We start from the raw sequence: 13,183 nt of genomic DNA on the forward strand, positions 1-13,183 counted from the left end.
ATCACCTCCCGAAGTGGAGTAGGCGATTTTTCGGACACCCTGTATATTTGTTTATATATATATATATATATATATATATATATATATATATATATATATATAAAGAATATTTTGTGATGTCACGTATTCTTGAATTCGAAAAAGTTTAAATCTAAAGTTTCTTTCAAAAAAAGATTATTCTTCGGAAGAAGATTTGATATGTATTTTTATTAAATTAATAAAACAAATTTTTTAAATCTATTATAAAATTTGTATCTTTTCTAATTAATATAAATTAAACTTACAATTAGCTAGACGTATAATTATGTGCATATAATTAGAATTAGCAGACTATATATATCTTCAGTATCTCTATAAATCTCTCCAAATATAAATTAATTATTACACATTAGACTCACTGATTAAAGTAACAACCCTAAATTTTCTTTGAATTGTGAAAAATAATTTGAAGCGCAAAAAGTTGATGTAAGAAAAGTACCAAGAAAGAGAAAGAGAAACTAGTCGTAAAGAAACTTTCTTCTATGTCTAACGTATGAAGTATTTATTCTTTTTAAATTAGAAAATGCGTACGATTCATATAGCACTATTACAAGTATCCAAAATGGAAATTATAAGAAAACATAGTTATCATAATCGTGCAATAAAGATGCTCTTGTACGCACTCATCGTGTATATGTGTATGAGCGTTCATATACGTATGTGTGAAACGCCACGTCTCTGTGAAACAGAGGTGGATTCTCGGCGAAATATCGTGCAAAAACTTGAAAGCCAACAGGGCGAGAGATAGATATTTATAGGCAACACTTTTTAACACTTTGTCGTGTAGCGCGACGTGTATACAAATTCTTTTATTACAATATATTTATTCTTTCTTTTCTCTAAAATTTTCCAGCCATACGACAATACGGTAAATTAATATCAGCTAAAATTGCCCAAAGTTGAATATAAAATAATCGAATATAACATTATAAACTTAATAATTTTAGCTAAATAATTTTTATTTTATGTAGACGCGATTTAATATAATATTTTATAAAATATTGCATTTTTGTGATTTTACTATATAAAAGTCGTTGAGATGTAATCCACACATATCTTTTAGTTTAGAATCATCTATTATTTTTATCAGAAAGAATCTTGGGAAGAATGAAAAAGACCAAAACTTACAAAAGTTCTTTAGTTTCAAAAAATTATTTTAGAAAACTAAAATAATTTTTTGAAACTAAAGAAGACTTATTATAGAAACAATAATATTGCAGCGTAAAATATTTGCTTAAAAAGAATCGAGTTAAATTGGTGAAAATACGTAAAATAAGCGGTAACTAAATAGATATAGAATACCCTGTGTATATCTGCAAAAGATCGGATAATGCGAAAAAGAACTATTAAAAGATCTTGTTTATATCCGTCGTTGAGAATATAGATCCTGTTATAACATCTTGTTCCGTTTTCTAATTTTATGGATATCCTTCTGGCGGCATTTACTCCTTCCAGTCACTTAATCGAGTTGCTTGAGCTATACATATACTTTTTGTCAAATATATATGCCACTTCTCAAGAAAGGGATTCTCAAGAAGGAGATTGGCGTTTTAGTTAACGGAAGGTGTTGCCGATGGTAATGTAATTCTGTTCCGAAAGATGAATAGAATGTTAGGAAATTGGTTGCAAATAAAGTACCGGAAAACCTTACTGATCGATGGACAAGTTTGTGTATTGTGATCTTATTCAAAGTGATTGATCAATTAAGCAAAAACTTATTTTAAAGAAAGTTTTAGTATTCGAATTTTTAAACAAAATTTTAATATTCAAAACTTAGAAAATATAAGTTATTACATTGAACACGAGCGCATCGCCACTTATTTCCTTTTTATTTTCTACTATATAACGTCTATTATGCGTTTCATAACGCATCCGTGCTCTCCATTAAATTTTTTTCACTCAGTATTGTACTATTCAATAGCGCAAAGAAATATATGACTATCCGATTGTTCAGTGATCATTCTTGAAAAAAAAAGAAGACTTCGAGATTATTTGAACTCTTTTAATAAAGAGATCTTTTTATGAAAAGATCGGATAAACACGTAACGATAGCATTTTTCTCCGGCAACTTTTTCAAGAAAGTACTTTGGTCTTCTTCCCCAAGATCCTTTCTGATAAAAATAATAGATAATTATGAATTAAATGAGATATGTGGATTACGTCTCAGCGACTTTTACACAGTGATTTTTAGAAGAATGCAATATTTCGTAAAACGTTATATTAAAATCGCATCTATATTGAATTAACGTAGCCTCAGTAAGAACTTTCTTAGAAGAAATTAAGCCAACTGATTTGATTAAATACAACGCATCAAGCTCTAATATAGGTAAGTTGTGTTGAGGAGTAATAGATTAAACCAACCGAGATTATATTAAGTTACGTTACGCTAGATTCAGAATTATGCATCTTAATTTAATTAAAAACCATTTCTCTTCTCTCCCTTTGCGTAATAATAATCAGTGTAAATGGCATTTTGTTTAACATACTGAAAGGCTTCTTCGCGACTTTTATGAGATGCAAACAACTAATCAGAATAAACGCGTTAAGTATTTACCCTATATGCATATAGAGTGTGTGAACGCGCGAGGGGTCGATTGATGTTTTAATTATCGGACCGTTCCGAAATTGATATGCAAATCAAGTGTTTGAGATACTGCTTTCATATAGGACCGCCGCGCGCCGTCTCTAATAATGCGCATCCGCGGGACGGCGTATCATTGATTTTAGAAAGCTCTCACAAAGCATCCTTTTCTTCCAAATATTTACCTATCTTTGTGAGGGATCAGACCGTCTTAGAGCAACGAGAAGATTGGGAGATTAAATAGGAACCGATACCGGCGAATGACGATCAGAATCAATGTTTTAATTCATAAACGTGGATCGACAAGCTTTTAATTAAGCGAAACAGTGTGCAAATGGAGTGGGTACCTACTCTAGAGCTTCTTCAAAAAGTTGAAAAGTTGAAGAAAAAATCAAGAAAAGCAGCTGACTATGTGTCAAAGTTCACTTGATATTAATTAATGTTCCGGAATACTAATGCTAGAATAACTAAGATAAATTTTTTGCATCCAGATAATTTAGTGTGCATTGATCACTTTGAACGCTTTAGTATTATTTTCATTTTATATTAAATAAAATCATTGTTATCGGCATTTGTATTTGTAATTAAGTGTTATTATTTTTATTTAACATATACCTGTTATCAAAAATATTGTTTTATTGTATTAACTTAAGTTTTGCTATATTTTATATATAATATTGCAATACATATATTATATAATATAAAGTATTATATAATACTTATATAATACTTTATATCATTATAAGATTTTGATAAACGCAAAAATATCCTGTGCATTATTTAGAAATCATTATCATTATACATAATGTGATTTTGACTGACAATGAGTAAGCTCCGAATTAACTTTAATAGATTCTTTATGTGACCATACGCATGTCATTAACATTGTAATTTTATTCGTGTTTAGACAACTTTTGCAATATTGCATAATTTTTTCTGCATCATCATTTCTAGTACAGTGGACCGAGCCTGAAAGCTATATTCTCGAATTCTTGAAATTGCAAGTCGTACCAACGTCTTGATTGCAATACCATCAGTCCTTCATCTTTCTAAACATTCTCGAATTTCCAAAAGCACTTTAAAATTAATCTGCATCTCGCGTCATATTACAATTGAACAAAATATGTCAGATATTATATCCTTTTGAATTAACATCATATTCCATTAAGCACACGTTATTCATTGATCTGTTACATTTTAATAAAGAGACGCGATAGGTAATAGATACAATAACGCGAATAAAATCGTTGTGACAAATGAAACTTCGTCGTCTGAACAAATTTTCTGGCAGAGAGATAATTGTCGGTGCAAGTCGCGTATCTACTGAAGTAGAGAAACATTTAGAGTCCATAATTATAATAACTCGACGATAATCTTCCTTACCAAGTATGCGAGAAGAAACTTTGTAAACTTGTTACTGTAAGGCAGTCCGAAGCGCCTTAAGACAGATTTGTCATTCGTGTGTGGTTTAATTAGGATCTCCAACAAGTTTAAGTAACAAACGCGCCAGAAATTACGTTATTTTGACACAAAATTCTGCATGATGTATTGCAAATATCGAAATTGTTTTTCTCTTTCCCTTTCTTCTTCTTTTTTTTTTACTAAACTCGTTAACGGCAGCTATTTATCAATGTCGCAAAAATCTTCGCGCAATGCAAAAAAGGGAAGAAGAGAAACATCACGTCGCAGAGTAAATTCATCCTGCTTTGATATTATATATTTACCCGCGTGAAACAACACGCGATCGATCTCCATTTCCAGCCTCAAAACGATATCACGTGTTTATTCGCCAATTTACCTCGCAATTATGACGCTTCCCGGGAGCAGCCATTTCTTATCGTACCTTTGCAGGGCAAAATGAGCGCTCGCTTGAGGATGGGAGTATTATTTTCAGTTTACCGCGAGTACATACGCGCATTTGTATTTATTAGGCGGTCGCGCGACTTATCGCGCGGATCCACCCCAAAGTAGACCCGTTTACTTCACAAAATGTGCGCGCGATACGACACACAGCTATAGGTGTACCGCGACTATTAACTGCAAAAAAGTCTCTTTCTTTCTCTCTCTCTCTTCCCGTCTTTCAACCCCTTTCTCCCTCTGCTAAATCATCATTATTATTGTAGTATTTCTTTATTCTGTAAAGTTAAAATCCATGATTTATTCCATGATCTATATAATTCAAGCGCGTCTATTTCTTAAAGAGAGCTTTCATCTAGATCTTTTTTATTCGTTACATATTCTTGTTTTATTCATGAAACATATAGGACGAGAGGCTAATCGTTAACAATTTACATTTTTCGTGGCGAAATTAATCCAAGATGTACATACTACGGTTAATTGAGTTTCTAGATTCTGTAGGGTTTTAGAATTATACTACATACTATACGTTGATTAAATTTAGCTATCATTTTAAATAGAAATAGATATATCTTTATACAGATATTACAATATACAACAGTAAGATTGTAGTGTATATCATTGATTGCATAACATTTGATAAATTTGAGTGCATAATAATCATAATTTCAAATAATAAATAATATTTTTTTTTATGAGAGACGAAAATAAAAGATCAGTCTATTTTACAACAAACAACGTGAGGTCGTTATTTCAAATCGCAGTATTGCTCCACACATACACACACACACACACTCTCTCTCTCTCTCTCTCTCTCTCTCTCTCTTCCCTCTCTCTCTCTCCCTGTTCTTTTTCACCACTTTGTTATTAGATAACGTGTAAATGGCGGAACTCTCTAAACGCTGAGGTTTCCAAATGGCACAGTTTTGAAAATTTTTGCCATAAATGGTTATATCTGATGTGCCAGGATTTACCCCGCCGTATATAGTGAATTTACAGCTCCATTACACAGTAAAAAATAATACGTAATTTTAACATTTTTTACATGTCCCAGAAAGTCCACTCTAATTTTTAAGTTAAAATGACTCATCTATCGTGTGTTACTTGTTGACAAATTAGAAATGTTAATTAATTGACATTATACTTTACATTTATATTTGTTCCTTTAACTTTATTTTTCAAGTTATATTAACACATGATATTAATTATTTTACAAATTTTACTTGAATTATATGTTCTTTAAGATTCAGTCAATTATTTCCCGAAAAATTGGAAAAATTTCGGAACCGGTTTCCAAAAAATCGGTACTGAAAAATTATATGCTTTATGGCAATTCCCGGAAGGTTCTACTCCTACTTCATATATAATTCTTTAAAATTCGGTCCATTAACGAATGAGTAGTTCGCGGACAGACAGACAAACAGTCGGGTTTTATATTATAAGCATTTTTGGCACCAGTTTTAAGAAAATCAATACATTAATAAAAAATTTAATTTTTTTCTGAACCGGTTTCCCAAAACATCGGTAACGAAAAATTAACTACATCATGGTAATTCCCGGAAAATTTTACCCCTACATCATATACAATTCTATGAGATACAGTCCATTAACGAATGAGTAGTTCGCGGACAGACAGACAAACAGTCGGATTTTATATTATAATATGAAGTATGATAGAGATATATATTATTTTTCTCGCGCGTTGCGCGGATGTACCGGTGGAACGTGTTCCAAAATTTTTCCAATTTTTCGGGGATGACGGTGATGTGTATAATTTTTCATAACCGATTTTTTGGAAACCGTAATCTCTGCAATCAAAATATTAATATCGTTAAATATCAATACTACATTCTTTAGTTTTTCTACCCCTATTACATGTAATTCTTTCAAATACGGTCAATTTATTATTACCCAAGAAATTTGAAAAAATTCTGAACCGGTTTCCAAAAAGATTAGTAACGAAAAATAATACACTTTATAGCACTCCCCAGAAAATTCTACCTCTACTTCATATACAATTCTTTGAGATTCGGTCAATTAATTTCCAAAAAATTGGAAAAATTTCTGATACCGATTTCCCCAAAGATCGGTAACGAAAAACTATACACTTTATGGCACTCCCCGGAAATTCTACCCCTATTTCATATACTTTTGGTAAAAATTCGGTCCACTAACGAATGAGTAGTTCGCGGTCAGACAGACAGACAGACAGACAGACAGACGTCCGGTACTTATATATATATATATATATATATAGATAGAAATATTTAATTTTAGTCAATTTAATTATTTTGAAATATGTTATATTTAATTATTTTGTGTGTCAAAGTTTACGATTATTTAAAAATTTACTTTAATTTTTATTTATATGTTAAAATAACTTTAAGACGTGTTGATTTTTTAAAGCAATTGTGTTAAAAGAACTCAAAATAATATTTAATTTCTAAATGACATGTATAAAGTGTTAAGTTATCACGTTGACATAAATGTAACACATGAAAATGTTAAGAAAATAATAACATAGCTGTTGTATGTTAATTTTACATTGAAATAATAATCAAATCTTGGTAACACAAGAAAATTTTAACATCTGGACCGCTATGTACACACGATTTTTTACTGTGTAATATAAATGGATTACAGAATTCAAAAGTTCCGCGAAATAAAGTTTGAAAAGCACTCTACTCCGTGAAGGTAGAGGCATTTTCTACTCTCTTTTATACCACGTAACGCGCAATGGTATTGGCGACGCAAAACGCGCGAGAATCGAGTCAAATACTCACGCGATGCTCCCCGAGGTTTTCATTTACCACCATTTATTGCGCTAAGCGGCGTAATTAGTGTCCGGTTCTCTTGAGGCTGCTTTTAATTGCGACGCGGGACGGTCGCTCGATATCGACGACAGACAAAATAAGAGGGACGTTTCACGTCGAGGAATTATGTTTTTTAGCGGGAATATCGGCCAACTGCTGCAACACGGATTATTTCTGCACGGATTCGTGCGTTGTATCCTTTTTTCCAGACCCAATGACTGGACGGAACACGAATGATACGACGTCGTGATGCAAGAAAACCAGATCGATTATGATGAACGTGTATGATATATAACTGACAAGCTGATTAGCTGTATCTATTACATTCTTACTGTAATGTGGCGCTTTTCAACTGATGTAGCGCGTTACAGATACGTCACGATATCGATGCTTTTGAGCTTTTTATAGCAAGACTTTCTTTCACCTTTTTATTTATCCTAATTACCTATATATCCGAAAAGAAGGATGTAAGCCCAAGAACTTTTTTCCAAGGGTTCAGAATTTCCACCTTAAAAATTAAATAAAGATAAATATAAATTCAATCACAGTTGTTTACTTTAAAAAATATTTGTTATTAAAAGTAACTTTAAAAGATAAGTGATTTGTATCCTATTTGTCCTCTTGAAAACGATGCAACTTTTATCACAAATATTTTCTTATATTTTCGAACCTCTACTAACAGAGATATTTAAATATTTTTTGTGATTCTTATAGAGTAGATTTGTTCTTGAATAATCTATTGTCACTTTAAACATTTCATTCCATTTTATTTGTAACTTGCTATAAACAAATAATAATTCTCTTATTTCTCTATTTCAGGGAAATATCGCAATTTATTATTATAGTATTAAAACTTTTACTTTCATTTCTCTTCTCCTCCTACTTAATAGAGCCTCTCCTACTTAATAAGACACGCTATAGTAGCGTAGGGACATTTTGATACCGTAATTCCCCAACGGCTCGTAATCTACCTCGAAACAGTAGCTCCTAGGCTAATGACCATAGTTTGATCTAGTCGATAAGAGCTTCGGAATCGCTTTTAGACTCCTCGTATTTAAATTCTCAATAATCTTAGACGCCTCTCATTATACATTTAGTTCACGTACAGCGTTCCGTAAATTATCCTAAATTATATACAACATTTTGCATTTTGACCAATTTGTTATTAATTTGTTCTCAAAATTTCAAGACGCCAATACTTTGACTTTAATTTTAAATATTTTAATGAATTAAGTTTCAGCAGCATATATTAACAACGAGACCATTTTATAACTTGAGATAAATTTTTTTTTCAACAAAATAAATAATTTTGTACCTATAGATTAACTGCTTTTATTTGATAATAAAAGTTGAAAACTGTTTGAAAAGTTTATAATAAAAAAATATTTGTCGAGAAGCAATTTCGATTGAAAATTGTCAAAAGATAAAGGAAAGGTATTCTATATAAATAATCATATTACTATTATCATTATTTCTGCACAAATAAGGAGAGGAAAAATATCCATCAAATAACATGTTAAAGTCAAATAAGGTATCAAAGAATGTGAGAAGCGTAAAATTGAAAAAAGTGCCCATTATATGTCGCTGCCTATTTCGATCTATGATTTGATGAAAAGCGCAATGAGAATCAAGCTTGAAAAAACGAAACGAGGTTTCACCTGCTCGTCTACCTATTGTTTTGCATCATATTTAACAAGGTTTAAATTGCTTTCCATCGTGTACAGCACGTGTCCGTCGAAATCAATTCGATCTCTGTTTGCGGTACAAACACGGTGTGCGGCAGTTCCGTAATTCCGACGCAACAGATAATATCGTAGATATGGCGTGCGGAAACACGAGTACATGTATATTCGTTTGTAACATCGATCACCCCCCTCCCCTTCATCCTTTTTTTAAATCGAAATAAAAATTATTCCTATGCGTATACGTATACCATTCGCACGGGTGATATTTGAAGTTATGACGCCGCTATGTTTCTATTTTTGTTTTCCGATAGGCGCCTTGTTTTCGCGCTTAATCGCATCAATTAATTCTGATTATCAACAAAAAATGTAAAAAAAAAAAATAAATAAAACACGATCAAGTGAAATAAACTGTATCTCATGCGCTTCGCCACCAACAGTAGGTTTTCTAAACAAAATCTCGGTTATTGTCCTATCGCGATCCATACCGTTTCTATTTGCTCGCGAAATATACGGATATCATTGGTGTATGATATTCCTGTTAGAGATAATGTTGCAGACATCTTGTAATAGAATACAAGCGGAAATTTGCGGAACGTTTTCCGGATAATGCGACACACGGCGATATACAATTAATCGGATACTGCGCTTTGCCCGAAACTCTGTAAGGATTCTTGTGATTACCGATGTTGGCAGATCTGATTATTTGCATCGCTATCGCATAACATTTTCTCAAGGCAAATGTGATCGAACGTCATGTATTCATAACTTTTTGCATTTTATATCAACTAATACAATAAAATAAAATCCTGTTTAAAAACAAAATTCACGCAAAATATTAATAGAAAATAAATTGTTTTAATATTTAATAATTGTTTCATTGTCAGCGCACAATTGTTTATGAAAAAAACCGTGATAAAGTTTTAAGAGTCTCACTTTGTAAAATGTAAAATTTGATCAACGATGTAATAAAATGTAAAAATTGTGCTAAACGAGATACTACAAGAGTATAATAAGCATCGCAGAGATATGCAACTATTCCTTTTTGCTATTTAAGTAAACAAGCACGCAGAATGCAATTACATAAAATTAATATTGACGTAGCCATTCAATCTTATTCTTTCACATTTTTCTCCATCTGTTGTACATACATAGAATTTAACTGAGATCGAATAACGTAAATTGAAATCCATTTTCCAATGCTCCCCCCCCCCCCTCTCTCTCTCTCTCGAATAAACTCACTCATACCAATTATTTCACAAAAAAGCTTGGTCGATAAGAATTCCATCATAACTTCTAATTTAATTTTCTCTTTTCTGCCTTTTAACACATAAAATGTCCTGACTTTAATAATTAATAACTAAAACTATATAAGCATTATTTTCTTCTTTCCACACTTCTAACTACAAAAAATATTTTAGCAATTGAAAATTTGTGTTTTCGATGTACCTATTTCTCATTATAATTTTTTAATGATACAGTTTGGAGAATTGTGCAGATTTAAAATTATGAATATATCACGTTTATTTTAAAAAATGGCCAATGGGTTTGCATTGCATATTCAAATATTCGTTGAAAATGGTATTTTATCAATTATCACGTATACCTTGCTATTATATTTTAGAAACAATATGGTAAACACACGCGCACACATTTGACTTGTTACGAAAACCGCATTCTCGCAATACAAGGTATCGTATGCAGGCTGCATGCACAGCTCGCTACTCTTACGTCGCAACTAATTAGCGCCACAAAACGCAACAAGTATACCTCTTTCCATTTTCACCCTTATTTCAGTTCTCATAAATTCGAAGCCGTAATCGGTTCCTCCGGGGAATGTGAAAACACGAAATTGCTCTCTAAAATGAGCGGCAAATTGTGACGCCAAAATTGAGTTTTAGCTCCGGGTTAATGTGTCATTATCGGCGCCATCGAGACCGGTTCTTCGAGAACAAAAAGCGTCCCCCCTCCCTCTCCCCCACCCCTCCGTTGGGACAAGAGGCACTTGCCAGTGCGCGTATGGAATGCATATATTTTGAAAGTATATTCAAACTCGGATATCACTTACGGACTAGCCAAACGATCATTTCATGTACTCTGAAAATTAATTTTTATTATTTTTAAAAACTGTAGCCTACGTTAATACTCGTCATAAAGAATGTTTTCAATTCGTTTTCAATTTTAAAGCGGATTTTTTTCGAAAAAGATTGCAATGCCATGATATATCTCCGTGAATATCGCTGCACCCCCGTTATTGCTGAATTCATTTGCTTTCATGTATCTCCAGGGACTGGAACTAATACAACGGCCATTAATCTCGGTTACCAGCCTATTCTTTTACTTTCCCATTAAAATGAACAAACACCGTATAATATCAAAACTGGGACCAGTTGCAAGGTGGGTAGGTCACTTTTTCGGTCATACGTCCGTTTAAATGAGTATAACACGGCCGGCAAACAATGGCCGCGCGGTTTATGCAACCTACACCCTGCAAAACGGCGCGCATCCGATACGCATATACCCAAACGCGCGCGGCTGTGCTCGGCCCTTAATTTATGGCGGCTTAATGCCAAACAAATAAACTCGCAAATTTACTTCCGGCATGCGTGGCAGTCATGGTCACCGTCGGGGGATAAACATCTCCCTTTTATTAGTTTTCGTGCCCATCGTGGAGGAAAACGTAGACGCGGGGGAATGGAGTGGTTACCTTCTCCCCCTCTGGAGCGCGCGGTGGAGTGCAGTGCGGGAGGAAGGGATAAAGCGCACTTTGCTTTTTTCCTTTTTGCCGGACGCTTTTTGTTGCGCGCGCCACGCTCGAAGGATTTATTGGTGCTGGGTAAGCTGGGTTACCTGTCGGCCCTCTCTCTCTTCCTCCCGTGATAACCGCGTCCGTAACTCCGGTAAGTTTCGGATTATTTCCCTTTTTTTTTGTGCGCGCGCGCGGGTCACGGTCGCTTTAAGCCCGACCGACTGATAAGGATTTGAAATATTTTGCGCACCGAATCTCGATCATGCATACGATACACGGGGAATCGCAATCATACCGCGAGGACCGATGTCGCTAGCAATGAATCACAGGTGGAATAGGGTGCATATTATTAACCCAATTTCTTCTTTTTTGTTCCTCCCTATTTTTTTCTCTTGTTGCAATAAGCCGGAATATTACCGATCGTCGGGCAGGGGGACTTAATGCGAGATGGTGTCTGCGAAGGTGGTCCACTTCATCCTTTCTGCTATTCTTCTTTTAGAGGGCGGGCTCGGCGAGCAGGCAATCTTCCAGGAGCCTGTTGGACTGAGTTTTGGAAGTTTTACTCACCGGTGCAGCGGTCGGATGATAGTATTGAGGTTACGGGAAACGTCGGGGTCGGAAATCGATGAGACTTCTTGCGCCCAATCGGTGGTTCCAATTAGAAACTTTTTATTATCGTGAGAAACCTGTCAATTCTTAATATTAATTATCTCTGTGATTGTTACTTTTAAAAGATCGCGCGGTAAATAGCTATAATAGTAGCGGCGAAAAAGATGATATATGATTCGCAATAAAACGTGCACTATTAGAATTTAGAAATGCGATCGCGTTATGTTAATACTACTTACCTCCGAAAATAGTGCCTCCACGTTTCTGACTGCGCCAGGTATAAATTGAGACACAAAATCCAAAATAACTTGGTCGAAATGTGAACTATGCAACGATAACCGTCGCCAAAAATCTATATACAAAGGCTATGGCAAACTTACAAAGAAATTCAATGATGCAAATTTCCAATTCACCGACCAAATCAAGAAAAGGATATTACCTCGGTGCTCGATCAAACGTCACGTATCTGCGATTTTCTGCAACTAACGTTTCTTACAAGCACCCATTACAAAAAAGCAAAGTATATGTATAAGCGACGGTTTTAAAAAGAGATGCGCGCAGAAAATAGCGAATCACAATTTCAAAATTTCCTTAAATAGTCCGTCGGAAATTAAGCACGCTTTTCAACCAGTCAATTCAACAGTTATTCATGAAACTTGGACAAATACTCCATCAGTAAACAGAACAAATTAACATTTGGTTAAATGTCACCGTTGCTGGCAAATTAGATTACTAAATTAAGTTATTAATTAATGATTTAATAATATAATGATTTATAATATAATGTTATATATATACTGTTATATCTTAATATATAAAATTACAATAAAACACAAATTAAAGCGTAAATTTA

This window comes from Temnothorax curvispinosus, unplaced genomic scaffold (assembly GCF_003070985.1).
Source record: "Temnothorax curvispinosus isolate PA1 unplaced genomic scaffold, ASM307098v1 QBEX01017991.1, whole genome shotgun sequence".
NCBI classification, from domain to species: domain Eukaryota; kingdom Metazoa; phylum Arthropoda; class Insecta; order Hymenoptera; family Formicidae; genus Temnothorax; species Temnothorax curvispinosus.